Source organism: Protopterus annectens, chromosome 9.part0 (genome assembly GCF_019279795.1).
Source record: "Protopterus annectens isolate FY-2018-M chromosome 9.part0, PAN1.0, whole genome shotgun sequence".
Taxonomy (NCBI): Eukaryota; Metazoa; Chordata; order Ceratodontiformes; family Protopteridae; genus Protopterus; species Protopterus annectens.
In genome coordinates this window covers 135,396,908-135,423,220 of record NC_056743.1, presented here as the reverse complement: position 1 = coordinate 135,423,220, position 26,313 = coordinate 135,396,908, and the positions used below count along the sequence as shown (strand labels likewise).

At 36.5% G+C, this 26,313-nt stretch overlaps 1 long non-coding RNA gene across 1 annotated transcript in view; it reads right to left on the bottom strand.

The window, feature by feature from the left end:
• Window positions 1-26,313, bottom strand: part of LOC122811086 — a 460,082-nt gene that overhangs the window by 345,052 nt on the left and 88,717 nt on the right. Inside the window, exon 2 of the long non-coding RNA XR_006366201.1 lies at window positions 320-494. This is a non-coding gene — a long non-coding RNA (uncharacterized LOC122811086). The remainder of the gene's footprint in view (window positions 1-319; window positions 495-26,313) is intronic.

Here is a 26,313-nt window from a genome sequence, read left to right as displayed (position 1 = left end):
AAAATATAGAAGGAAACAATATGACGAACTTTCTCAACAACACTTGATCTCCCACAGGCTATGTCCTTCGGAATAGAAAGGGCTCACCGGTCATTAACAGCTACCAGCAACATTAATAAAAAACAACCAAGTCAGTCATAGTAAAGTTTCTCTCTTCATCTGACAAAGAGTTTTAAAGACTGCCTGGTCTATGTCTCCTTTAAAATACAATGATTCTATAATTCATTTTGACAATGACTATTCAACAATGGTAATTGCCAAGAGAAAGACATTTTTACCTTTAGTAAAAGAATTAAAGAAAATACAGATTAAGACTCACCTTTTGTTCCCTGCAAGATTGAGGATTTTCCTTCCTGAAGGACCAAAGATATTTGAAGACTTGGATTCTGCACTGGCATTTATTAAAGCTCATAAACTGCTGAATAAAATAGAAGAAATGGAATGGGGACGTCCTTCTCTTAAAAGAATGGCTTCTAATTCCACTTGGAAAACTTCTGAAAAACAAAAGAGACAAAAAAATAAATTAACCACTTGTCATATGGACTTTGTTATTAACCAATCCATTTTTGTTGTAATATACCTTCAAAGTAAGATTTTCTCTTCATCATTTATGATGCATATTCATATAAGTTATACACACACTAAGTAAAACTTTTATAGTGTTAATATTGTTAACCCTTCTCTTCCATATACAGTCACCATGCATCATATGTTTCTTTTGGACTTCAGACTTTGTTCTAAAGATAGTTAACAGGCATGTTTCTTAAATTAATATATTAACATTTCTTACACATCATTTTACATGGTCAGTAATGACTGCAGAGCCAGCTTTGTTGTTTGTGTCAGTCAGTCTCATATGCTGCAGTGCCTTTTATTATGTTTTTTTTTATATCATATTTTATTTTAACTTATACCATCATACTGTTATTTGTTTTAACCGATATGGTCACTTTGTTGTTGGTAGACATGACAAGCTGGCAAAAGTATGTGTTTTTTTTTTTTTTTTTGATGGAAAAGGGCATCTTTCATTTGGTGAAATGTATTGAAATGTACTTGGGATGTTTTTGACCTGCTGTGGTGCTGTGATTCCCTGCTTCATTTGTTGCTTCTGAATACAGTATTGAAAAAGACTCATGCTACTTCTTTTTTTGCTCTAACAGTTGTAATACGACCTTTGAAACTTAGCTGACTCTGAATGCTGCACTCTATACTTAAAAATAACTGTTTGCTTTTGTCCCCGCAGATTTCCCGCCGAATAACTAGAGACAATTTCTGCATGTTACTCACCTCGTGCGGGCTATCCACGAGCTTCCACTGCTTCATAATCATCCATTCAACCTGAAATCACCATTAACTTCTTTGCTTCATATTTCCGGCAATGTGACGCCTACTGATGATGTCATCGCTAAGAGACGTGCATCTCCAGGAAGTACTGAGCTTGGAAATCGCCAAGAAGTAACTTTATTAGCTTAAATTAATGATATACTCAATATGTTTTATTTTTTTTACTTGGTTTGGAGGCTACATGACAGTTTCTTGAATACCTCATTGTGGAATACATAAATTGCGATCTCCTGAGGCAAGAAAGCCTGTAGGGAAAAAGAGAAGAATAAGGAGAAAAAAAAGAAAGTACATAAGGTGAAGATATAACTGTAAGTACATCTATATTCACCAACACTCACAGCAATGTAACTTTGCATATATTATTTATGTTACTTTGTCATTTCATGTTTTTATGGTATAAGAATCTATGTCAGTTTTAAGCTATGCAATTAATGCATCTTGTAGTGAGATTAAGCATACTAGTCATCTGCTGATTTGTTAAATAGCAGCATTGAATATCTGTTTTTACACTCTTTATCTATAGATTCATATTGTAAGAATAATCTCTGCCTAGTATAGTACAGTTACTGTATTTTCTTGAGTTAAAATGCAATAATAATACTGTTCTCTTGTGTTGTAAGGGCTTAACATTAACTCATCAGCAAGCTTATTCATAAGTGGATAGTGAAATGTAAATATAGAGTTGATATCAATTGGTTTCAATAACATCTTAAACTTTTTTAACTTAGAACCATGGTCAACTCTCACTGATATTTCATCAGGTAAATCATTTCTTGAAAAAGATTATCAATTGCATTTTTATATTTACACTCATTTATCAATACCTATTATACTTTTTTTTTTTGATTATTTGTTCACGTCTGCACTTATACTTCTAAGGGAAGGATTGTATTATAATATATGAATGCACTATGGTTGATTGTATTATTTATATGAATATGACAGTTGTTATGATAATATCATCTTGGTCATATATAATCTTACCTAATGTTCAGCAACTAATATAAATTGTTATATAGATTAATAGCTACTATTTAACACTAGCTATAAGGTTATAGATCAATTTACTCAGTCTTATTTATTACTTTAAATGTTACAAGTTAATTAAGGCAGTTCTATTAGTTTATTCTACCCTTGGACATATACAATCTATATATAGTATGTTTTTTCTTCTTAGCTATCTTTTCGTACTAGATGAGATACTCAAAATATAACCTTTTATGTTTAATTGCTAATACTTTCTAGCTCTATTTCAGATTTTAATTACATAATATATACTTTTAGTGGAGGCTGTGTTTTGCTGCTACTGCTTAAGGATTTGTTCTCAGTGGTTGTTGTCATTGAGACGAGGAGTTTATAATTCCAGGCGGGGAGCTGTATTGTGTTGTTTTAATATGAAACATGTCACCATCTTTACAAAAAAGTTCTTTTTGACATCCAGTGTACCTTATATGCAGAGAAATATTAGATATAAAGTTAATGAAATATATATTTCCCACAATGATTTAAGGTTTATTATTCACAGGTTAAACAATTTTTTCTTTGGAGTGAGATCCACTAACTACATACATGATACTGATATGCTGCTAATCAATCCTATACACATTATATAATATGACTATGTTAAGAGGCTTATCAATTAACATAAATGGTTTGAATAACCCCTATAAAAGTAGTATTTTCAAATATCTAGCTTTACACAAGCCAAACATAATCTTCTTACAATAAACTCACTTAATGAAAGACAATATTAAGTTTCCAGATACAAACAAATACATAATTATTACAAGTTCAGAACATATAAAAAAGAAAAGAGGTGTAGCCATCCTATGGAATAAATCTTCCCCATACCTAAAATAATTAAAACATATCAAGACAACAGAGGACTGTTATGTTTGGCCATAGTTGAAATAAACAAAAAATTATACACTCTAATAAACAATTATTGGTTCCCAGGTATTGGTACCAATACTGTCAGACAACTTTTAAATCAAATAATATCCCATTCCAAAGGAAACCTTATAATGGCAGGTGATTTTAATTGCATTTTAGATCTAAAAGATACAACTACTCTAGGGAAAAGCAAAATTACACCACAAGCTAAGCAGTTAATAAAATTTATGGACACATACCTACTCAAAGACATTCATGACTTTGTAGATCATAACTCGTTACAATATACATTTTATTCTAACAGACACAAAACATTTTCCAGAATAGATAGAATATTATTCTCTACACAGATAATAAATGATCTAGCTAATAGTAAAATTATATCCTGCCCAATTTATTTCATTGGGAGGGTGGTCTAATGGTTAAGGTGTTTGTCTTGTAAACACAAGGTGCAGGGTTCGAGTCTCACAAAGGTTGATTGGCAAGGCTTAAAATGGCTCACAAGGGCAGTTAACTTAGTACTAACCTATGAACCTATAAACCTATTTCAGATCATAACTCTATTACATTCGAGCTCAATATTAACAGTATTCCTAATGTTCAAATAAAAAGAATTCCGGCATACCTTATACAACTTAAATAATTCCAATCATTCATAAAAGAAGAAATATTAAACTTTATAACTGTAAATTCAACTTCCAATACACATGACATATATGTCTGGGATGCCCTTAAAGCTTATTTATATGGGCAAATTAATAAATGGTATTACAATAAAAAGAAAGTTTGAGGAAAAGATATCAAAACAATACAGGATAAACTAGATACACTGCATCTCAACAATAAAGATTATCTTATTTCCAAAAATATAAGAGATGAGATAAACTAAATGAATAATATAGGACTATTCATCATAAAATGATCACTCTTGAAAAATATTAATTTCTTGCCTACTCTTTAAATTATAAACACTTAACCAACCTCAAAAACAAAACCAAAAGACTAAACAAACATAATTACATTCAAGTTATATACTCTAAAAGGAAGAAAAAGAAAGTACACAGTATACAAGATATAATAGAAGAATTTAGAATTCATTTTCATGAAATCAATCAAACCATACAACAAATAGAATCAAAGGATAAAATAAAGGATTTTATTAATAAAAACTTATATAATAAACCAAATAAACAACAAAATAAACATTATCGATAAACAAATCACTTTAACAGAGATACAAATTCAAATTAATAAGCTTAAACTTAACAAAGCACCAGGAAATGATGGCATAATTTCCGAAATATATAAGATTATGCCTAAAATAGCTCTCTCCCTTTTACATAATATATATAATGCAGCCCAAAATGATACCATACTACCTCCTTCATGGAAATATACCTTCATATCACCCATTCTAAAATCTAACAAAAACCCTAAAAATTGTTCCTCATACAGACCGATATCCCTATTAAATGTCGATTATAAGATGTTTATGAATATATTCACTGAAAGACTAAAGACATTTGTACCTAAATTAATAGATGACGATCAAACAGGCTTTGTGACCAATAGAAGCACCCTAGCCCTTATTGATGTCTCTCAAAGGAAAAAAAAGAACTTGACATTAGTCTTAACATAAATGCAGCTTTTGATTTAATTAATAGGGATTACCTGTTTACACTTCAAGTGTTTAAACTTCTCATACAACTTTATTAATCTCTTAAAACATTTATATGAAGGAACTTTTGCTTATATTAAAATCGGCTCATACATCTCCAATAAAATTCCTGTCATAAAAGGTACCAAACAAGGTTGCCCCCTTTCCCCATTATTGTTTCCACGCTGATAATGGAACTATGGGCAAATAATTTAAGAAATAACTGCAATATAGAAGGTTTGGAAGTAGATAAAGATATAACAGCTAAAATCCAATTATTTGCTGATGATGTACTTATCACCACAAAAGGAAATGACTCTTCTATTTTATCTTTATTTGATTCAATAAAAACTTTTCAAAATATTTCAGGGTTATCTTTCAATAATAGTAAAACTAAAATGTCACCCATATACTCAAGAAGAAGCAACAAATTGAAGTATTATGTTCAACAAACTCTAAATATAGACCAAATTACATATCTTGGAATTATTATTACTAAAGATGTTAAATCAATAGTACAACTAAACTATAACAAGTGTTTTGAAAATATCCAACATTTACTTTCTAAATGGAATATGATATTATTCACCACAGAGGAAAGATTAACTCTTATAAAAATGATAATTCTACCTAAAATTTTGTATATTATACAATCTATTCAACGTCTTCCTTCAAAAAAGTTTATTAATAAATTAAATACTTTAACTGCGGTGGTGGTGCTGCGGTAGCATTGTCGCCTCACAGTAAGATGTTGTCCTGTTCGATTCTCAGCTAGAGCGTCTTCTGTGTGGAGACATGTGTGAATGGGCATAACTTCATTGAAGGTTGTGCATCAGAGCCAGCAACTCGGTATGTAAAAATCTACTGCCAATCATTAGCAGACCGGAGTTCCGCTGTGGCGACCCCTTACCGGGAAAAGCCAAAAGACACAACAATTAATACAATGTTGCTGGTCTCAAAAAAAAAAAAACAAGAATAGTATTTAATCAACATCTTAATAGCTGGAATAATGGCGGGATAGCATTTCCAGATTTAAATCTTTACTCGATTTCCTCCATAATCAGAACAATTGCACAACTTTTAGACACTTCATATTCAGCCAAATGGAGGCTACTTTGGGAATTATCAGCTATGCAGTTAATAATGAGGCCCTCAACAGACAAGTTAGAAATAATAAGCAATCCTACACTATGGATTTTAAAAGATTATTTTTCCACCTATATAACTCCTAGTCATACTGCTAGTTACATTCATTATATCATAATTAACTTTAGAAATGTTATATATAAACATCTTAAATATAAAGAATGTTTTTTTTATTATTCCCCATAGCATTCACTCAAGAAAATTTTTTAATCTCAGATTCAAACAAAATCACCATTTTTAAACATAATGATCTCAAGTTCTGGTTCCAATTGATTTCTGAACATAAGGCTAAATCTGTTGATTACACAATACAGGAATGTCAACTGGACAAATCCATGTGGCTAGACATTCAAACACTCATATTATCTCTAGGTAATAAACTACAAATGATCTCTTCACCCACCAAACATGATCCTAGGATTTTATTACAATTTCTTCAATCAATCCTATTACATAATCATACTTACTCAGGCAAACTTTCTTTCATTTATAGAATCTTAAGAGAAGAAACATTTAGTTGCCCACAAAACTACTGGAACTATTATAGTTTAATTAATAATAATTCTCCGACTGATCAAGACAAGGCAAATATATTAAAATCAGCAGGAAAAACAACTTTTTCTTTGAGATGGAAAATTTATACCTGGAGATTCATGAACAGGTCATTTTACACTCCTCAATTAATGGACAAAATTAACAAAAAACAAAATATATGTAATAAATGTAAATCAAATATAGACATAAATTGGGCTCATATGTTTTACGATTGTCCAACTTTAAACATCTTTTGGGGAAATGTAAATGATTTACTAGAGGCACTTTTCATGACAACTTTATTTTAAGCAAATCCTTGGTTATATTTAATACACCTGTTCCACTATGTGTTAGAAAAATAAAGTACTCCTTACTTTGGGCAATACTAGCAGTGGCTAGGAAATCCATAACAAAGAATTGGATATCTGGATCTCCTCCTACATTTTCTCAGTTCAAAAATCTATTAAATGATGTATGTAATTTACAATTAAAAACCATAATTTCTAGAACAACTAGAAAAAACATATGATCATCATTTGTGGGTCAATCTGCAAAACTTGTTGAAGTATTAACTTTTATAATAAGTGCATTTTATTCATTCCTTTCTTATCTGTGATGTATGATATAAACAGAAAATATAGTTTATTTCTAATGATTTCACTGGATGTTTTTGTATATACTTCAGTTTTTATACATTTGTTAATTTCTGTGTATATATATATATATATATATATATATATATATATATACACACACAAAATGTTAGATTCACTTTTTCTTTATCTGTCATGATTTTATGTGATTGTATTATGTTACAATTAAAATCAATAAAAATTGTTTTGAAAAAAAAGACAACACTTTCTTTTACAGCATCTTATTAATGTAGTAACTCCAATTACTTGTGGTTGCTTAGCAATATGTATATATTGTCACATCTGTATTTATTCAGCCTTAAGTAGATTGGACCTGGGGGGCCAACCTGTTATTAATATGAAACACAAAATACAAGATCTTACATCAACAAAATCTTAAGAATGTTACTGAAGACAAAATATAGATGTCAGCATTGTACAACATTATGAAGAGTCATATACTCCATAACCTGTCCATTCACCCTGAACAAATTGCCATAGGTATAAGCCTACAATCCAGTTGCCTAGAATCCATACTCATCTGTAGATATAAATTAGTAGCATGTAGAACCACTTGGTCTTATTCATGCAATAGTTGGCAAGGTTTGTTCTGAAGTGGAACTAAGATGACAGGCTTCTAAGTGTGGCTGGTAATGTTCTAGACTTGGGGGTGCTCACACTGAAAAAAGAGGATTTGTGGAGTATTCAAATGAAGCATGGGGGAGTACATATGTGCATGGGTTAGTGGTAGAGATGAAGAATGTTGAGTATTGGTGAGCAGATTCTACAGCTTCTCTTTGTAAACGTGGTAGCATATTTGCATCCTGAATTGTTCGCTGTGGTGCTCACGTATAGGATCATAGGAAGTTACTAGACTGCTAGACTATGAGGCCCTTATAAGCCTAGCCAAGAGTTTAGCCTATGTATAGACAATTCAGCACCCGATGCCCCTGTCCAGGAGGGACATGGGTGGAATATTTTCTATTTCCCAATACAGTTAACCAGGCTGCCCTTAAAAAGGGGTAAAGAGGTACTCTGCTTGACGTGGAGAGGGAATCTATTCCACAGATGGGGGTTGTCTCTGGGACACGCATCTGTCCTGCCAACAAGTCCTATTGATGTCACAGACCAGGTTGAGGCCATGTGTGTGGGTTACTCAGGTGGAGCTTGACTTGCAGATATGCAGCAGTCCCATTAAGGCAGGGTCAGAGATTGCCTTGTATGCCAGACAGAGGTCACCTCTGAAGAGTCTGTATGAAACAGAGTACAGGGATAGGGCTTTTAGCCTATCTGTGTATGACAGATTTTTGAGGCCCTGGATTCTCCTGGTGAGGAACCTCTGTGGTCTCTCCAGCTGCTGCATGTGCTTTGCAAGGTACATGCTGAAAGGTGCGTTGTACTCAAAAATGGACCTTATAAGGGAATACAGGGATGTTATGACCTCCTTGTCCCTGGATGAGATATCCTTACATATGAGGTGGGCCATGTAGAAAGCTTTCCATACAATGGAAGCAACATGGTGGTCAAAATTCAGGTTGCTATCAATCTGAGTCCCAATCCCCTCACCACTGACTGAGTGCTTAGGACGTTATTAATGTGATAATTTGTGGGGACATCACTCTCTCCAAATGGCATGATGATGCATTTTATTCTATTCAGCTTGAGGTCATGTTTCTGCCACCAGTCATTTGTTTGGGTGAGACTCTCTTGGAAGATGTCCACTTCACTAGGGGACTTGATGGTGCCCAGCTTGCAGTCATCTGCAAACTTGGTCAGCCATAGCCCACTGGTTTTGGCCTGCACCTCAGAAAAGTATATCCCAAATAACAGAGGCCCCAAGACTGAACCCTGGGATACGGCACTTAATATGAGTCTACTGGTTGAGGTGGCTTCCCCTATTTTGACTAGGTGGGTTCTATTAGTGAGCCAGTTAGCTACCCATCTGGTAAAATATGGATCGATGCCTAATTGAGAGAGTTTATCTATTATGCCCAAGTGGGGAATAGTGTTGAAGGCTTTGGCCATGTCAAGTTAGGTGATGTGCACCATCTTCTCCTCGCCCATGGCTTTGGTGACTGTCTCAAAAAAGTCACACAAATTTAACAGACATGATCTCCCCTTGATGAAGCCAAATTGTGCAGAATCAAGTGTTTGTAGGTTGCCAATGTTCTTGTTAATGAGGGCCATGATAATCCATTCCATGGCCTTGCAGATCAGGCTAGTTAAGCTGATGGGGCTATAATTTCCTGGATTGGTGGACGCTACACCTTTGTGTAGAAGGAGCTTTTTTAGAAAAAGTGGTTATAGGGGCACAATTCTTTAAATTTACATGCTGTGTTCAGTTTACCCTGAGGCCTGCTGCAGTTAATATAACAGAACAATCAGAAATAAATAGTGAACCATATTACAGTTAATACAGGACCCTTTTTTTTTTTTTTTTTTTGCTTATGGTGCTTCTAGAATTAACAAATGAAACACATAAAGTCAGGTAAACTGTACAATACTGAGTAGTGACCTTGGTAAATATTTTATCAATAAGTACATAGATATGTGATGTATAGACTTAAAGTGATTAAGCATCCTTCCTGCTGAAGGGAGGTTGAATAAGAGTTTGGGCCAAAGAAAAAGGGGCTGTTCAGAGTACTACACTGCTTCTGTTTTTTTTTCCCCCGTGAAATTTAGAATAAGGCCAAAGACATTTTGTTGAGATTACTGAATACAGATTTATATCAGGTGTCTTGTCTTCTGGCCAAATTACCAGAAGACAATCTAGGAATACTGTGGAGGGAGAGATTCTGGCTTAGTTTATAAAATTGCAAAAGAGAAGTGGACCTAGTACTGAAACTGGAAGAATGCCTGTGTCCACTTGTCAAGGCCATCATGAATTGTTTTATCTAGCCACCTTTATACATCTTTTTCCAGAATCTTCTGGGATCTTCAGTTATCTCTTTCAGATTGCTTTGTGATGATCAGCTTTGTCTTTTTCCAGTTAGTTTGTGTGCACAAAAAATAATCCAGATGGAGAGAGCGTTTGGGACGCTTGTTTTCATTTTGATTTCTGAATATATCAGCAGAGTTGTTTTGTGGTTGATTCACTTTACTGTAAATAAAAACATTTTCTCTTGAAAAGTCATAAGTAAAAGTTGATAGGCACTCCAGGACATTATGCCAGTTATCTTGAAGCACTGCATAGGAGCAGTCAGTTTTACACAAATAACATAAATGTGAGTTCATAATTATGCTTGAAAGGTTGGTAAGTGATTCTAATAAGCATGGCTTATTGCTTTTTGACAGGGAAGAGATGATACAGTCATTGGTGGAAAGGAGGAGTGTATTAAAAATGAATTAATGTGAAGAACTAGGAAGCACCCAGTTTAACTTAGACCAGTGGCAGCTGGTGACTTCAAATCAAAGGGGGGCTGCAAGTGTCAGCTGAATGGGTGTGGCCAGCTAGAAAGGGGTGGGGCTATGCTAAAAACTGCAAAAACTGGGACTTTAATTAAATACGTTGCCCTGGGTGCCAAACCATCATTATGAGGGTCAAATCAAGACAAAATTAAGTGTAGAAGAAAAGAAAATTTCAAGGCATCGGCTACATGACAGCTTACTTAGTATCTAAATGGAAACAAAAAGGTGACAGCTAGTCTCCAACAAATGTAATGAGGTTCTGAAAATACTGTAATTTTGTCCTTTATTACAAATACTATCATATGCATTTCAATACCCAAGGCTTATATGCTATCAAGTTATGTAAATATTCTATGCATGGCAACAACAAAAAGGTCTTTCAATGTTGGTAATTCTTTAATAGTATGCTTATTAAAGCTTACTTGCATCTTACAATTTTAAACAAGCTTACCTGATGGTCATTAAAGCATTGCTAGTTAAACACAGACCAACAGGTACTGCAACAACATGCATTTTCTGAATAAGAAGCAGAAATCAACAGTAAAAAATATGACAGAAAACCAGAACATTCTTCAAAATCAAGGACAGTTGAAAAGCCACTGTAGTACTTGTGCCAACCTTGGATGGGGGGGATACTCTGCACACTTACACTGCATAACTGATCCTTGCCCTGCTTGGACACATCCAGAGTCACTACATGGGGGAGTGGGGTACAACAAGTATGTCACAATTTTAAATGTCTCTGGCTGATGGTGATGGCCCTAACACATTTGTCATACCTCTCAACCTCAGAACAAGAAAACTGGACAAAGCCATAAATAGAAGAGGGACAAAGGCCCAAAAATAAGGACAATCTTAAAAATTGCTCTTATAAACGTAGAAAGATAATAGAATAGTCTTGCATTAGTATGAATTTTCTGAAGGGTATGCAATCTGAAACTCAAATGTCTGTCATTATTTTCTAACTTCAGTCTTCAATGTTTTGCCACTAATCTGCTAGAAAACCACAATTTTATGAAAATCGGACCAAAAATGTGATGCAAAAATATAAAATTGCCACACAATACAACTGAGAACCTGTCAAAGAAGGGACACTTTTTACTATTAGTACTGTTAACTTGAGGTGACAAAAATAAGAGAATCTACATGCATTTCTGAAATTAAAAGTAATCTTTAACTCTGATGATTACAATTACTTATTAATTGTAAACCCTCCACGATTCTTTACAAATTTGCCATTTTGCAGAGGGATTATTAGGGGGAGAGCAACACTTTAAGCCAAAACTGGGGACAGTTGAGAGGTTTGGATATACCTAATTATATGAAGCAATTTATTTGCATGTGCCTCTCAACCTCATAACGCAGGAAATCTGGAGAAGACTAGATATATTGGGGGGACATACAAACAGCACTAAAAATTGCTCTTGTATAAACTTAGACAGTTGACAGAATAACAGGTCTTGCTTTAGCATGCATTTTTCTGAAGGGTATGAAGTCTGAAACACAATGTCTATTATTTAGTGACTTCATTTCTAAATGATTTGCCAGAAAGCCACATATTTTATGAAGAACAAACCAAAAATAAGCAAAAATCTATTCATTCTGGAAGATTCTCGACAGTTAAAAGGTATAGTTCAGCCGGGGCTGTCTTTGAGTTTGGTAGAATGGGCAGCGCACCCCACCCCCCTGTAGCCATTACAATGTCTCATTATTTGGCTATTTCACCCCATTTACCATAAATACTATAATGTGCATACTGCTTTACTTCTATGATGATTTGGATTTCATTTAAAAGTTTTTTTTTTTTACAGTTTACAGCACAAACACTAATAGGCATCTGCTAAACAAAGCAATGCAGTCTCACAAAGAAAACAGACTTAGCATTAAAACTTCTCTGCCCTTGAAACTCACATTCATTGAAACAGCATTGAAATCCACATTCAAAGAAAATACATCTGTCCAGTGGCAGATAAAGATTAACTTTAGGCTGTTTTCAAATCATAGGCCCCTTACACAGGAAACATATATGTGTTCTTTGATGCACCTTTGTTATAGTATTAAATTATATTCCTTGTATAATACAGCACAGGTGTTAGAGGGTGTTTTAAATGTATTGTTTTGAATATTTTTCCAGTAAACAATGAAACAAAATTCATGCACCAATAATGACAAAACTGCCCAATTCAGAACAATGCCATCATAGAAGTCTACTCAAACTTCTAAAATCCACCAGTATCAGTAAATATGCACAATCTCTGTAGAAGTAAAAGTCATCTAAACAATTCCACATTAAACAGATCTGTAACTAATGAAGAGGTTGCTGCTAGCAAATAATGTTATATTTCATTGTTTCATCTACAAATAAAGTGCCTGTTGCCCTTGAGGAATAAATTGCCTATTTTTACATTAAAAAATAATAAGCTAGTAATATTGCAATAGGGAATGGATGGCAAACTGATAAGTTCATAGTTAGTGGGTATCTCCGCCAAAGAGGACATTCACGGGACTGCAGCATCCACCGCCTTTAAAAGTACAATGCAGTACAGTATCAGCAATGCATCTACATACTGTGGGAGTAGAACCCACAGCCTTCTGCACTGAAAGCAAGTACACTACCTGTTGTGCTAAAAACAACACAAGCAGACTCAGCATAAGCAGCACTAAACTCATCTTCCCCTGAAGTTCTCAGCTCCCTGTAAAATCCACTTGCACTCAACAATATCTTTCAACTTTGCAGCACAAGAAATCTGGAAAAACCCAAAGACCAAAAAACAGGGACACATTTTAAACATTGCTTGTATAATCTTGGAAAGTTACTAGAATAAAATACTGAGTTACTACCATGCATTTCACTGCCAAATCTTGAATCCAGAACTCTATGCACGACAGTCAGAGGAACATACCACTATGCCAAATCAACTGTGTTTTGAAACATGGGAAGACTGAAACTTAAATGGATTTCATTTAGTGAATTCAGTTCTCACCATAGCTCTCAACCTCTTATCACAAAACTCCTGGACAAAGCCAATAATGGGGAAATACAGCCCCAAAAATAGGGAGACATTTCAAATATTGATCTTATAAACTTAGAAAATTGCTGGAATAAAAGGTTTTGTGTTGCGATGTACTTTCTGAAGAATATGAAGTCTGAAATTCAAATGCCTGTCATTATTTAGTGAATTAAATCTAGAAAACCACAGATTGTATGAGGAACAGAAGAAAATTATGAGGCAAAAATCTGAGCAGTTTTCACAAGTGATGGTGGGTAGAGAATTCAGGCTCTTGCTACCTACACCCAAGGTACAGGGTTTGAGTCTGAGTTATTCTCTAACCACTACTGTTGCCTGAGTCTCTCTAGCCACCAGGTATATTTATCTGGGGCATTTACACACACACTAGTGGCACTTAGAAAGCCCACAGTCAAAACACTCCATTACCATACATTCTGGATAACAATTCAAACTGCTGTTCATGCTGCATTTGACTGGCAAGGTAATAGCCTTGTGTCCATTTGTTTTTGCTTGGCAGCAGGGTTGTCTGAAAAGCCTTCAGATGCACTTGTCTGTTAAAGAGTGACTCACTGATGTAAGTTTAACAGATGTACTTGATACATACAATACCAAAGTTCAGGTGTGCCTGAATGACCTCCTGAAGTGGGCAGTAAGAGTCTGTTCAAAGCTGTCTCAGTATCAGCCTGTATCTCAGAAATAAAAGAGCTAAACATATGCTTGCTCTCTGCAGTGACAACCTTCTATGCAGTGATCTACCTGCAGTGCAGCAGCAGCCTATTGTTTAACCTGCTATTATAAAGTCCTGCTCCTGCAATGTTAAGAAACTAGAAATTCTGGTAACAACATGGGGGTCTATATTAGAACACTGAACTTTCAAAATTTAGTGTTCTAATATCGTACCCTATTAATCAAAAATTAAAAACATCAAACATACATAGCAGCAAATTTTTTCCTAGGGAAAAAATTTGCTGTTCCAAAACACATACACACAACATAAGCACACCAAACAAACAGCAATCCACACACATACACCTAAACTCTTACACCTAACCCTACACTAAACTATACATACACCACTAACTATCCACTTACCTTAACCCAAACCCTAACCCTAAGGTCCGTCACTATTGCACAGTCACCTCACCTATGCCCTAACCCTCACGTCCACACAATCACACACTTACCTGACCCACGCCCTAACCCGCCCTAACCCTCATGTCCACACAATCGCACACTTACCTGAACCCGACCCGTAACTTTCCACCACAGCACTGAAAATATTGAAGCAACAGAAATGGACAACCAAATTCTTTCTCTAGGAAAAATTTGGTTTTCTGTTTCTTCAATATTTTCAGTGGGTCGATATTAGAACACTCAAAATTTTGAAAATTTGGTGTTCTAATATAGACCCCAACATGGCTATTGTTATTGTGTCATCACTACAAAGTGGCGATTCCTTCTGTTGTGGTAGCATTGTCGCCTCACAGTATGACATTGTCCTGTTCGATTCTCAGCTAGAGTGTCTTCTGTGTGGAGACATGCGTGAATGGGCGTACCTTCATTGAAGGTTGTGCGTCAGAGCTGGCAACTTGGCACGTAAAAATCTACTGCCAATCATTAGCAGACCTGAGTTCCGCAGTGGCGACCCCTAACCGGGAAAAGCCGAAAGACACAACAACTACAAAGTGCTATCAAATTGCTGCACTTGTAGTTCTTTGGTAACATGACATTATCTATTCTTACACTAATGTACTGCTGGTATGGCAAAAGGCTGATTTTTCTGACCACTAGTTTATAAAATTCTGTATTAATGCCAATGACTAATGATTTTGCATAAGTAAAGACCACATCATAAACAACTAAATATAGCAAAGCCGAACAGCTTTCACTGACACACTTTTCTTCACTAATCCACTGTACTACTGTCCGTCATTTTTCACAGTGCATCAGTGATACTGATGTCAAAACAGCCCAGGCACCCTTGTGCTGCAACAAAACATTGGATAGGCTCTGTATTTTATTTTGGGATTCAAGAGAGATGAAAGAAAGTCTAATAATCAATATTAATGGTGATAATGTCTACATTTAATGAAGTAAAAAGTAGTCACATCATACAGCTTTGACTCTCATGGTGTTTAATTCTTTATAGTTGATTCTACAAGTTTAAACTATTAAAATTAATAGCAATAGACTGCCACATTTTCCCATTAAAGGGACCTAAAATTATAAATATCTTTAAGCAGTTATGATGCTAAGTTGAAGTACAACAGATCTCATAAATGAGATGTCAAAAAAATACAGCAATTTCTTAAATCAGTTGCTTCTGCACACTAAATTTCTCAGTTTCTGAAATTAGTGTTTGCATGCAACTTTTAGTCTTTTAGAATCTTAAATAACATTAGCAGCAGTTGTCTCAGCTAGTACTAATGGATGTAATAAACAGAACATCATATCCAGAAATGACTTTGTGGTAACAGTTGACTTGGTCAAAACTCAAATGCCTTAGTTTGTAAGACAACAGACAAGATCATCACTATTACTACACAAAGTGTATTTTTCTTTTTAACATTTCCATCCATATGCTTCCCGAGTCGGACACCTACCTACCTCAGTTTAAACTTGTTAAAAAAAAAAGAGTGACTGTGTCTGTCTCCATCATGAATCTAAGTTAGTAGTAAGGAGCTTTTTCTTTTCTTCTCTGTGATGCCTCTCAAGGCAAGCCGAAAAACACAAAGCACAAAGTTGTTGTACCAACGCCGGTAGAACCATAGCAAGTAATCAAAATACTGTGCTACAGCTACTAGTACTCATTGTTTCTCATCCTCTTTTTCAAGAAGAGAGCAAGAACCAATCAATAGCCATCCAGCTGTCCACATCATGTATGTGACTGTGGAAATGGCAGTCTGATCCCCTTCCAATTTAGTGTGCAGTTAAACCACATAGACTTCTTGGCATCACACTGCTGCCTTCTCTCCTTAATCTGGACTGCTTGTACAGAAGTCTAGAAACAGATTTACAGAAACTTAATTTAAAAAAATATATATATATGGAACTCGACGAGCATGCGCAGTTCAAGTTCCAGGACTTTGCGAGTCAGTCGGACTTGATTAGAGCACTGCAGCAGGCCACCCACTAAATATTAAATAATTATGTATAAATATTTTTTTTATTTTTAAAATGTCTAAAGTTGAAACTTTTCTTTCTTCACAGCTGGGAGGAGGCTGCAGTCCTGCAATCCGATGCCACGAGCCGCCACTGACTTAGACCATATGTAAGAGAGCATATTTTGGTCTAATTAGCAAATCCATAGTAATGGTCAGTCAAAGGAGGTGGCTACTCTGGGCACAAGTGGTTAGGAGGCATGATCAGCATTGCACAAGAGGTGCCAATCTGTCCCTAAGCATCACTGGCAATCATATAAGCAATATCAGCTGCTTAAATGTCAGTCAGTGTTTGTGTGTTAGGAAATATAGCAAAGAGTTAATATGCTACAGTTTAGCAAAGGCATTTGACACAGTTTAGAAACAGCTGTTATGTGGACATGTAATAGCTCTTTGCCTAGCTTAAAGCTTAATGCTACCCGGTAATACAAATTCCCTCACTCATAAAAATCTTGGAGCAGAATTTGCTTCAATATTTCCTGCAAGTAGTATTAATATGGCACAAAGTAACATTTTAAGTGTGATTTTTGTGTTGCTGAAATGCAACAGTGATGTACTGCTGTGCAGGATGAAAAGTCTTTTTTTGAGTACAGGTGAGAGGGTAACTGCTGAAAAAAATTATTTGATCACCATAACCTCTAAGGAGAACAGGGCACAGGTACATGTGAGAGAAAAGGTTATCAAAGTACAACTGGTAGAGGTTATGATCATTTGCTCTTTAAATTTGAAGGGAATACTCAGAAACCAAAAGTTAAATAATGGGGACGTCAGAGCAGTTTGAAACAAGCTAGTCTATTTCAGTTTCATTTTGTGAAATATCAGTTGGTTGGAAATGGCATAATACCATTCCCTTTGTGATGAGCATAGGGGTGGGTGGATCTCTATTTGGGAAGATATGGGTTCTATCCTGAGGTCCAGCCTAACAACTTTCTAATTAAATACTTAGAATAGCAAAAATGTGACTTGACAGATAGTACACTATCTACAACTCTATACCACAACTGGAATTACAGCAGCAATTAAAGTAATATTTTAATAGTGGAACATGGGGTATCTGAGGTTGTAATGAAACACTCCAGAATTCCCCAGTGCACTGACTGACTGAATGTATGTAACATGATTGCACACTCAAGAAAATAACTAGCATACGAATCAAATTAATTGCAGATATAATTAAGCTTATTAAAGGCAGTGATATAAAAAGTTGCAGACCATACTGTCAATGTCTCTATACATGCATTACATGCTAACTAATGTTGTAATAACAGAACCACAGGGCACAGTTAAAGAGGACAGCATGAATATTTATCTGCACTACACCCATGCTGTACAGCTTTATATATTCTAAATCGTGTAGAATTTACTCAGCAGCAGCAATTTCTTTTAATGTAATTCCTCAGACTGTGGTTCTGTTAAGATAAGGGAGAATCTTGGTTTACAATAGGCAAACGTCAATAGGCTGCCTGCGAGAGGGAAGGTGTGGTTCCCATCTCATTAATAGAGCTACACTTCAGAAGGCTGAAAGGCTTCCACAAAGATAGAAATTTCACAATTGAGATGTCCCCACTTGGTGGGCACACATGCACTGAATGCACAATTACAACTGATTGCATAACAGACAAATAATTTGTAAAATGTGCACTTCTACCATGAAATTAAATGGCTAGCCAGTTAGGCTGCAAGGGAAAAGGTCTGGTGATAGCAGAACACTGTGTGCAATTAATGGAGGACTTCTTTGTTACTCTATTCCAAAGTTATTTCCACTTCAACTCTTTTATTTGGAATGTCAGACAAGTGGTAGCACAAGCTAAAATAGTGCATCCCACTACATTACAAATTATATGGAAAGGGGAGAGTTATTTGTTTTTTTTGTTCTGCATTATCATGTTTAGGACTGGAATGGATGGCTGTGTAATGTAACACTCATGAACCAGAAAAGTGACTGGAGACAGCTACACAGCTCGAGACTCTATGGATCAAACACAGACAGACACTAAACTGGTGTCAGATTGTAAGAGTTACCCTATGAAGCTGCTTAACTAGCAAATCAGGATGATACATCTATGAGATCCAAGCACACTCAAGAGGGTCAGACGTTTGAATTAGCCTCTAGACCCTAATGTGGGGTACACACACCAAAATTTGGGGGAGGGGACAAATAAAAGTGATAGCATGAATAAAGTTAGTTCACCACTTAAATCACACAGCAAAAGAAACAGGAGATGGGTAGACATGATTACACAGGCTACAACAGATGACTTCCAGATATAAAGCAGAAGATCAGCACTTACAGGAGTAATGAAGCAAACTGGGTAGTTAAGAGAAGCAAAACAACACAGTGAGGAACTATACAATCTACCAAGAACTGTTAACTATAACATTTCAGTTTCTTCAGTCAGAGACGTTCTCTAATCCTCCTATTTGGAATAGGCACAGAAAGTTAGTTTAAAGTAAAGAGGGCTTGTTAATGGTAAGAAAGAGGTGGGAGAATTGTGAGTAGGTCTACGTACAAGTCATTTTTCTCTTTACTATCTGGGTTAATGGATGAAACAATGTTGTTGAAATACAGGCATTCAGAAGGGTCAACACTGCTTATCTTTATACATATTATGTGAGAGTGGAGGTATGTCCTTTGGTATATCATGTTCATAGGAGGTTACTAGGCTAATGACCCTAGAGCTCTTACAAGCCCAGCCATATTTATCCGGAGTTGCCCCAATTGTGGTGGTTAGGTGAGTGAAGTTTGCAGAGATAAGGCTTTATGGTAGTTAATACTAACTTCCTCTGTGCAGGAGGGACATAGGTGCCCCAGGAGTGGATTTGTGGTCACCCATCCATTGATCTAGGCTGTGTTTGAAAAGGGGAGGGGATCTGTTTCACATGAATTGAAAGCTTGTTCCAGAGAAGTGGCAGTCTCAGGGAGATGTATCTATCTCTCCAGCATAACCTGTTTATGTCAGAGGCTATATTAAGATCCCTGAAGTGAGCCATCCTCCTGCAGTTTAATTTACAAAAGTGTAGCATTTCCATCAGGGCCGATTCAGAGACTGCCCTGTACGTGAGGCACAGGTCTCCCCTTAGCAACCTGTAGGAGACAGAATACAGTGACAGGGCTTTCAGTCTTTCCATGTAAGACTTATTTTGTGTAACCTCTAATTTCTTGGTGAGAAATCTATGTGGTCTCTATTTGTTGCAGGTGTCTGGTGAGGTACATGCAAAAGGAATCATTGTACTCAATTACTTGCCTGATATGAGCCGAGTATTATGGAATTAGAAAATCCTTAGATCAAGGTGCAATGGCTTTACTTATAAGATGTCTCACAGAGAAGGATTTCCTTACTACTGTGGATACATAGTGGTCAAAGTTCATATTGCTATCAACCTGAGTAGTCAGATCATGTACCACTGAGTTGACACTTAGGGGGGGTGCTGTCAATAATGTAATTAGCAGGGATGTCAGCTTTCCCAAAAGGAATAATCATGCATTTTTTTTTTTTTTGCATTTAGCTTTAACTCATGGCTTTGGAACCAATCATTTGTATGCATTAACCCAGTCTGTACTATATTAACATAATTGCGGGACTCAGTGATTGTTCCCAGTTTGCAATTATCTGCAAGCTTGGTCAGCCACAGGCCGAAGTTTGCCTTGACGTCTGAGAAATAAATTCTGAACTGTAAGCAGCCCCGCACAAAACCCTGTGGTACACCACTGCTGACTGGAATTTTGCTAGAGGTGAAGTCACCCACTTTGACAGTACGTATCCTGTCGGTAAGCCAATTGGCTATCCATCTGGTAATTTAGGGGTTAATTCCCAATTGGGAGACTTTTTCCATAATATCCAAGTGGGGGATGGTGTCAAATGCCTAGTCAAGATGAAGATAGTTGGTATGCACTCTCATTTGGGCTTCTTAGCCAGTGTCAGTTTATTAACAGGTGGCTACACTGTGCTTTCTTAGAATGTCCAGGAACTAATGCCAGGGATTATAAATAAGTCCAGTAGGTTCACAAGTAGAGTCATGCTTGCAATATTACACTAAGAAGTTTATGGTGATCCCAAGAGGGCCAACAAAGTTCCGAACAACCAGGTATGGAGAAAGGAGGGACAAAGTTTAGGTGTGAGATTATTTCCCATACTGTGAGAAAGAGACAAAGACTGGTGTCTGAGGCACATGAAAGGATATCCAATTTGTTAAATAGATGTATAGAAAAGTTGCAAAGGCTTCCAAGTATAAAAAGGTAAATTAAGATGATGGTGTTAACACATATTATCTACATAACACTAGCTCTGTTGGCATAAAGGGAAAAAGCTTTGACTACAACCCTGCTGACCTGAGTCTGATGACCAGCTCAGACATCAGCTGGAGCTGCATGGGGAGGTAAAATAGTAAAGGGCTGGGTATGATCACCTTTCTCAAGGGGGGAGTTTTGGGAAATATGTCTAGTGTGCACGAGACATACCATTTTCCCTGCTGGAGACTATAAAAACATACATAATGTGTTCATTGCAGGAGTTGGTGTTGCTTGCAGTCTTACATCACCCATGGAAGTGAATAATAGCCCTAGTAATAGAGTAATCATTTCATTTTTGCTATACTGCCTTGACCATTCAAGCTAAGGGGCATTATATAACAACAATGTCAGTGTCTTCATGGCCGAGGTGGAGATGGAAAGGTAAAATGATTATTTTGATAAAGGTAAAATGACTTTCTAATGATACAAAACAGAAATCTGAAACTGGCAAACTATGATGGGTTTACAAACATAGTTTGTGGCATAGCAAGCTGAAAATATGCCAAGTCAAGTCACATATAGAAACATCAGTAAAGCCAGCATTCTAGCCCTACTGGAAAATTTCATTCCATATAAAGACCACAGTTAAAAAGATGATTAGCCAAGTTAGAAAACATCATAATATATTTGCACAAACACTATAAGCATCAACGTTAGTCTAAAACCAAAAAAAAGTCTAAATGACTTGTGCGAGTGAGTGGTGCGAATGAACTACTGTGGCAGGGCTAGCCAACCAGCGGTGTAAATCTTGGCTCAAGATGATTGTCACTGCAGAAGTGATACCCCAACCCCATGCGCAAAATGGGAAAAGGGGATGAGGATGGATGAAGATGAATAATAATTCAATTACAAGGAAGCCATACTTACAAAATGCAATTGCCGGTATCATATTAAACATGAGTTAAGCCAAATTATTCAGCAAGCTACCCTTTAGAGCTGGATAAACACAGTGGATCTCAATTCATACAACAGGAACATTCCACCATTTCCATACATATGGAGTTGAGGCACTTTGAATTACTTATATTTAGAGTAAACATTCCTGCTGAAATTTTCAGCAGATATTGTAAATGGTAGTAGAGGTTCAAAAGATGTAAAAACAAAACCATTCATTGTGATATTATTGTTTATGGCAAGTTACATGCAGGACATGATAGATGCTTAAAGTGTTTAACAGACAAACCTGGGGATTCATTAAAGAGCCTAGCATGAGCCAAAGGCCCTTTGCCCACAATGGGGTATTCTATGATTTAGAGGCATGTTAGCTGTGATGAGGAAAGAACTCCTTATCGGCTAATTCACATGTCTCTGAACTGTAGTTCACTGCTAATCTGCACATCACAGTAATTAACTGATGCAGATGGATCATGTAGCCATAGGCCCTACCACTGTCCCACACAAGAGTACACATTCAAACACAAAAACACACACCACATTACCCATACCTGTCTGTGACCTGTCCCCAATCACTGTGCCAGTGTACATGCCATTTTGACACAAGAGTTTACAGTATTTCCTGGTGGCTAGTGCTTCCTCTACCTCCTGATGACTATACTAGCCAAAGTGACATTATAGCACATGCATAGTATGCCTGGTAGCTAGTGCTTCCCACCACACCCAGATGGCCTTCATAGCTGAAGTGCTATTAAGGCACAAATATAGTATGTCTGGTGGCTAGCACTTCCCCCTTCCCACCCCCAATCCCTGTACTAGTTGAGGTGCAAGTACAGCACAAATGTAATATGCATGGTAGCTAGTACCCCCAATCCCCATCCTACTGTTGGTGCCATTAAGGCACTCGAGTCTAGAGTAATCCAACATGGCTAGTGTTTCCTTGCACCCCCAATCTCTGTACTGCTGTAGGTGCCATTATGGCACTCCAGTTTAGAGTAATCCCTGGTGGATAGTGTTTATCCCACTCCCCCTCAATCCCTTGTGCTGTTCCAGGTGCTATTATGGCACTGGAGTCTGGAGTAATCCCTAGTGTTTAGTGGTCCCCCCTCCTCCTGATCCCGGTACTACTTTCGGTTTTGGTAGATGAACATGGCCTTTTGCCATGTTCACTACCACAACACAGGGGAGCCAGCTGTATTGATCTGTATACACAAGCATTTCCAGAATCACTCGGCATGTAGATGTCTTTCTGGAGGTGGTTCTGGGACAGGAAGCACATGGCTGATTAGCATATACCTCTACCCAAGGCTACCTCAGAAGCATACACCATGGCAACAGAGCCAGGCCTAAGCAGTACTACACATCTTCATGCTAGATCACCATGTTAGGCCTGTGCCTAATTGCAAAAAGGTTATCATAAAATGTACACAGTGTTGTACACTTCGCTGTACCTTTATGAACTCTCTTCATTTGGACTGTATCTAAATAAATTAAAATGATAATTCAGCAACACAGTTTTCATATTCTCAGAAAAATATATCTCTTGACTCTAAAAAAAATACCAATGCAAAGAAAGTAGCATCACTTGGAAATCCTTCAGCTATAAGAAGTCTACTTAGTGTCATTAATTACAGTGATAAGTTCATAAAATACTTTTCTCACAGTGACGGAGAGTCACAATGAGCATTTCTAACTCAGAGACTGATTAGTTTCTGATTAAGTAACCTTGTACTTTGATCTGGAAATAACTGACTGAGCTTGATGAGGATGTAAGGTACTAAGGCTTGGGTTCTATTTCAGCACAAAGCTTAAAGGTCATTTTGCATATCTGAGTTTCATCCCATTGACTCCCAATAGTGTGATCCCATTTTAAAGCTGTTATAAGGGGTGCTGCATTTGTTTAGGTTATTACCTCTGCCTTCCATGGGTACATCTGCTCTTTAAACTTGGTTTTCATGTTTGAGTTCATCATCTCAAGCTGAAAAGTCAGATGTTTGATTTAGTCACAATTTGTCCAGGTATACCATCAGACTACCATGCTTTACATGCCCCCTACCTTCGATGTTGAGTTTGCTGAATATAGGAAATTATCTAGAATGAAAAACACTCAGTTTCTGCCCTTGGCCAGTTCTTCCATAACCTGAGTGCAGATGGTCCATAACTGCTACCTGTTAAATAGAATGCCTCTGTGATAGTGCCGGTTAATAATTTTCACCCAGTGATTGTAATGCTACCTCATAAGTAAGAGAGAAACTAATATTTATTTATTTGACATTTGGTTAGCAGGTAAGTCTGACTGGGTTAGAAACCCATTTTCAGCGAAGGCCCCAGGGAAAAAGCTCCATTACAAAGTAGACTAGATATAAATCTTTTGCAGTATTGAACCGTATTGTACAAGTATAATGCAACAGTATATAATAAAAGAGAGTAGATAACAAATGAATAACAGTGTGTGAATGTTAACAAGACTCAGGAAATTGGTTACAGATGGAAATCAGATGATGTTTAAAACAATTTATTAGTAAAAGAATCCAAAAGAAAGTAAGAATGATCTTGTTATACATTTGTCTAGATAAAATTTTTTGACATTGTTTGTTGTATTTTCATATGTACATATCAACATGCAGGAAGATGTTACAAGAAAATCATCAGGAGCAGTAGTTAGTAAGGGAAAGCAAATGAGATACAGATTCAGAGGTAGGTGGATTGATACAATAGGAGTTTGAGATAAGGTTATATAGAATAAGGTATGAAATTGTGTGGCATCAGTGCGAGTTGGTGAAGACAAGATTGTAGCAGGAGCAGATAAGTATAGGACATTGGAGGGTCAGGGAAAGGGTAGGGTTAAGAGAGGAAAGGAAGGTAACAGGAAATAGGAGGAGGGAGGATAAAAGGTGGAGGGTAGATAAAAGGTGGAGGGTAGAGTCATAATAAAGTGGCTGGCATTCAGTTTGGATTTTTACGGGGACAGTTACTTGACATGAGTAGCAATTGTTTTAACTTAAATTTAAATTTCTTGAGATATGAGGATTTTTGAATGTCTAAGGGTAGTGTGTTCCTTAGTTTAGTTACAGAATAGGAGTAAAGAGATTGTCCAGCTGTTTTGCTTGGTTTATATAGAGCTAACAGTTGCTTGTCTTCAGAACAGAGAGCTCGATTAGTTGTATAGATTTGGAGCAAATCATTTATGGAAGGACATGTTTCACAATTGTAGATAATTTTGTGGGCCATAGTTAGTTGTTGGTAGCTTAGCTAAAGTTAAGTTAAAGGAGGTAAGCACAGCACAATGATGATTGTAGAGTGGTAATCCTGTTGCAAATTTGGCAATTTTCTTATAACAGGATTCCAGCTTATTTGTTAGTGTAGTTTTAGATTAGTTAGTGTGGGGGCTCCATATAGTAAGGAGGGTAATAGGTACGCAGATGCCAGTGTTTATTTAGTGTCTGAGTTCATAAAATGTTTGTGCTGATATAGCATTCCTAATTTTTGGTGTGTTTTCTGACAGTATTATGAATACGTAGGTCAAAGGTTAGCCTACTGTCTATTGCTGCCCACAAAAGTTTGGCATGTGGGACCACTTTGATTTCTGTGTTATTAAGGGAAACTATTTTAAAGTCGGTAGAGAGCGATTTAGGTATGAAGAGAAGTAGCTTGGTTTTATTTGTGTTTAGGGTGTGCATTGTTGAGCCAGGTCTCAATGGATGAGAAGGCTGTTTGAGTTATATAGCTAAGGTGTGTAATATTTTTTGCAGAGGAAATGATAGTTGGATCATCAGCGTATTGGATAAGGGTGCTTTGGCACGAAGCAGTATGGAGGTTATTTATAAAGATATTGTAAAGAACAGGTCAGAGGATAGAGCCTATCAGGTAGATATTATGATAGATAGCCTTGCCATTTTACACATTGTTGTCTTTGAGACAGGTAACTTGAAAACAATTATAGAGAAGCGTGTGTAAAGCCCAAGGAAGAATGTTCATGCAGTAGTTTTGGTGTGACACTGTGTCAAATGCCTTTGATAGATCAAGAAATATGGCCGAGGTTAAATGGCCTACGTCTCTCTCTGTTGATTGTATCTGTAAAGGATATTAGGGCAGTTTTTGAGAGAGAAGGCAGAATGGAGATGGGGCGATAGTTCATTAGATTTTCCTCATTTATGTAAGGTGGTGACAATAGTACAATTTTGAGTTACACTTGATGAGCAGTGTACAATAAAGGATGAAGTGTTGATGGATCTGACAGTGACCCTGAATTAACCCAGGTATCACTTGAAAATCCCAAGTAAGAAGGCATGTTATTTACTTGGGCATAAAGATCTATGCATGCAATTGATCAGCTTTGTTC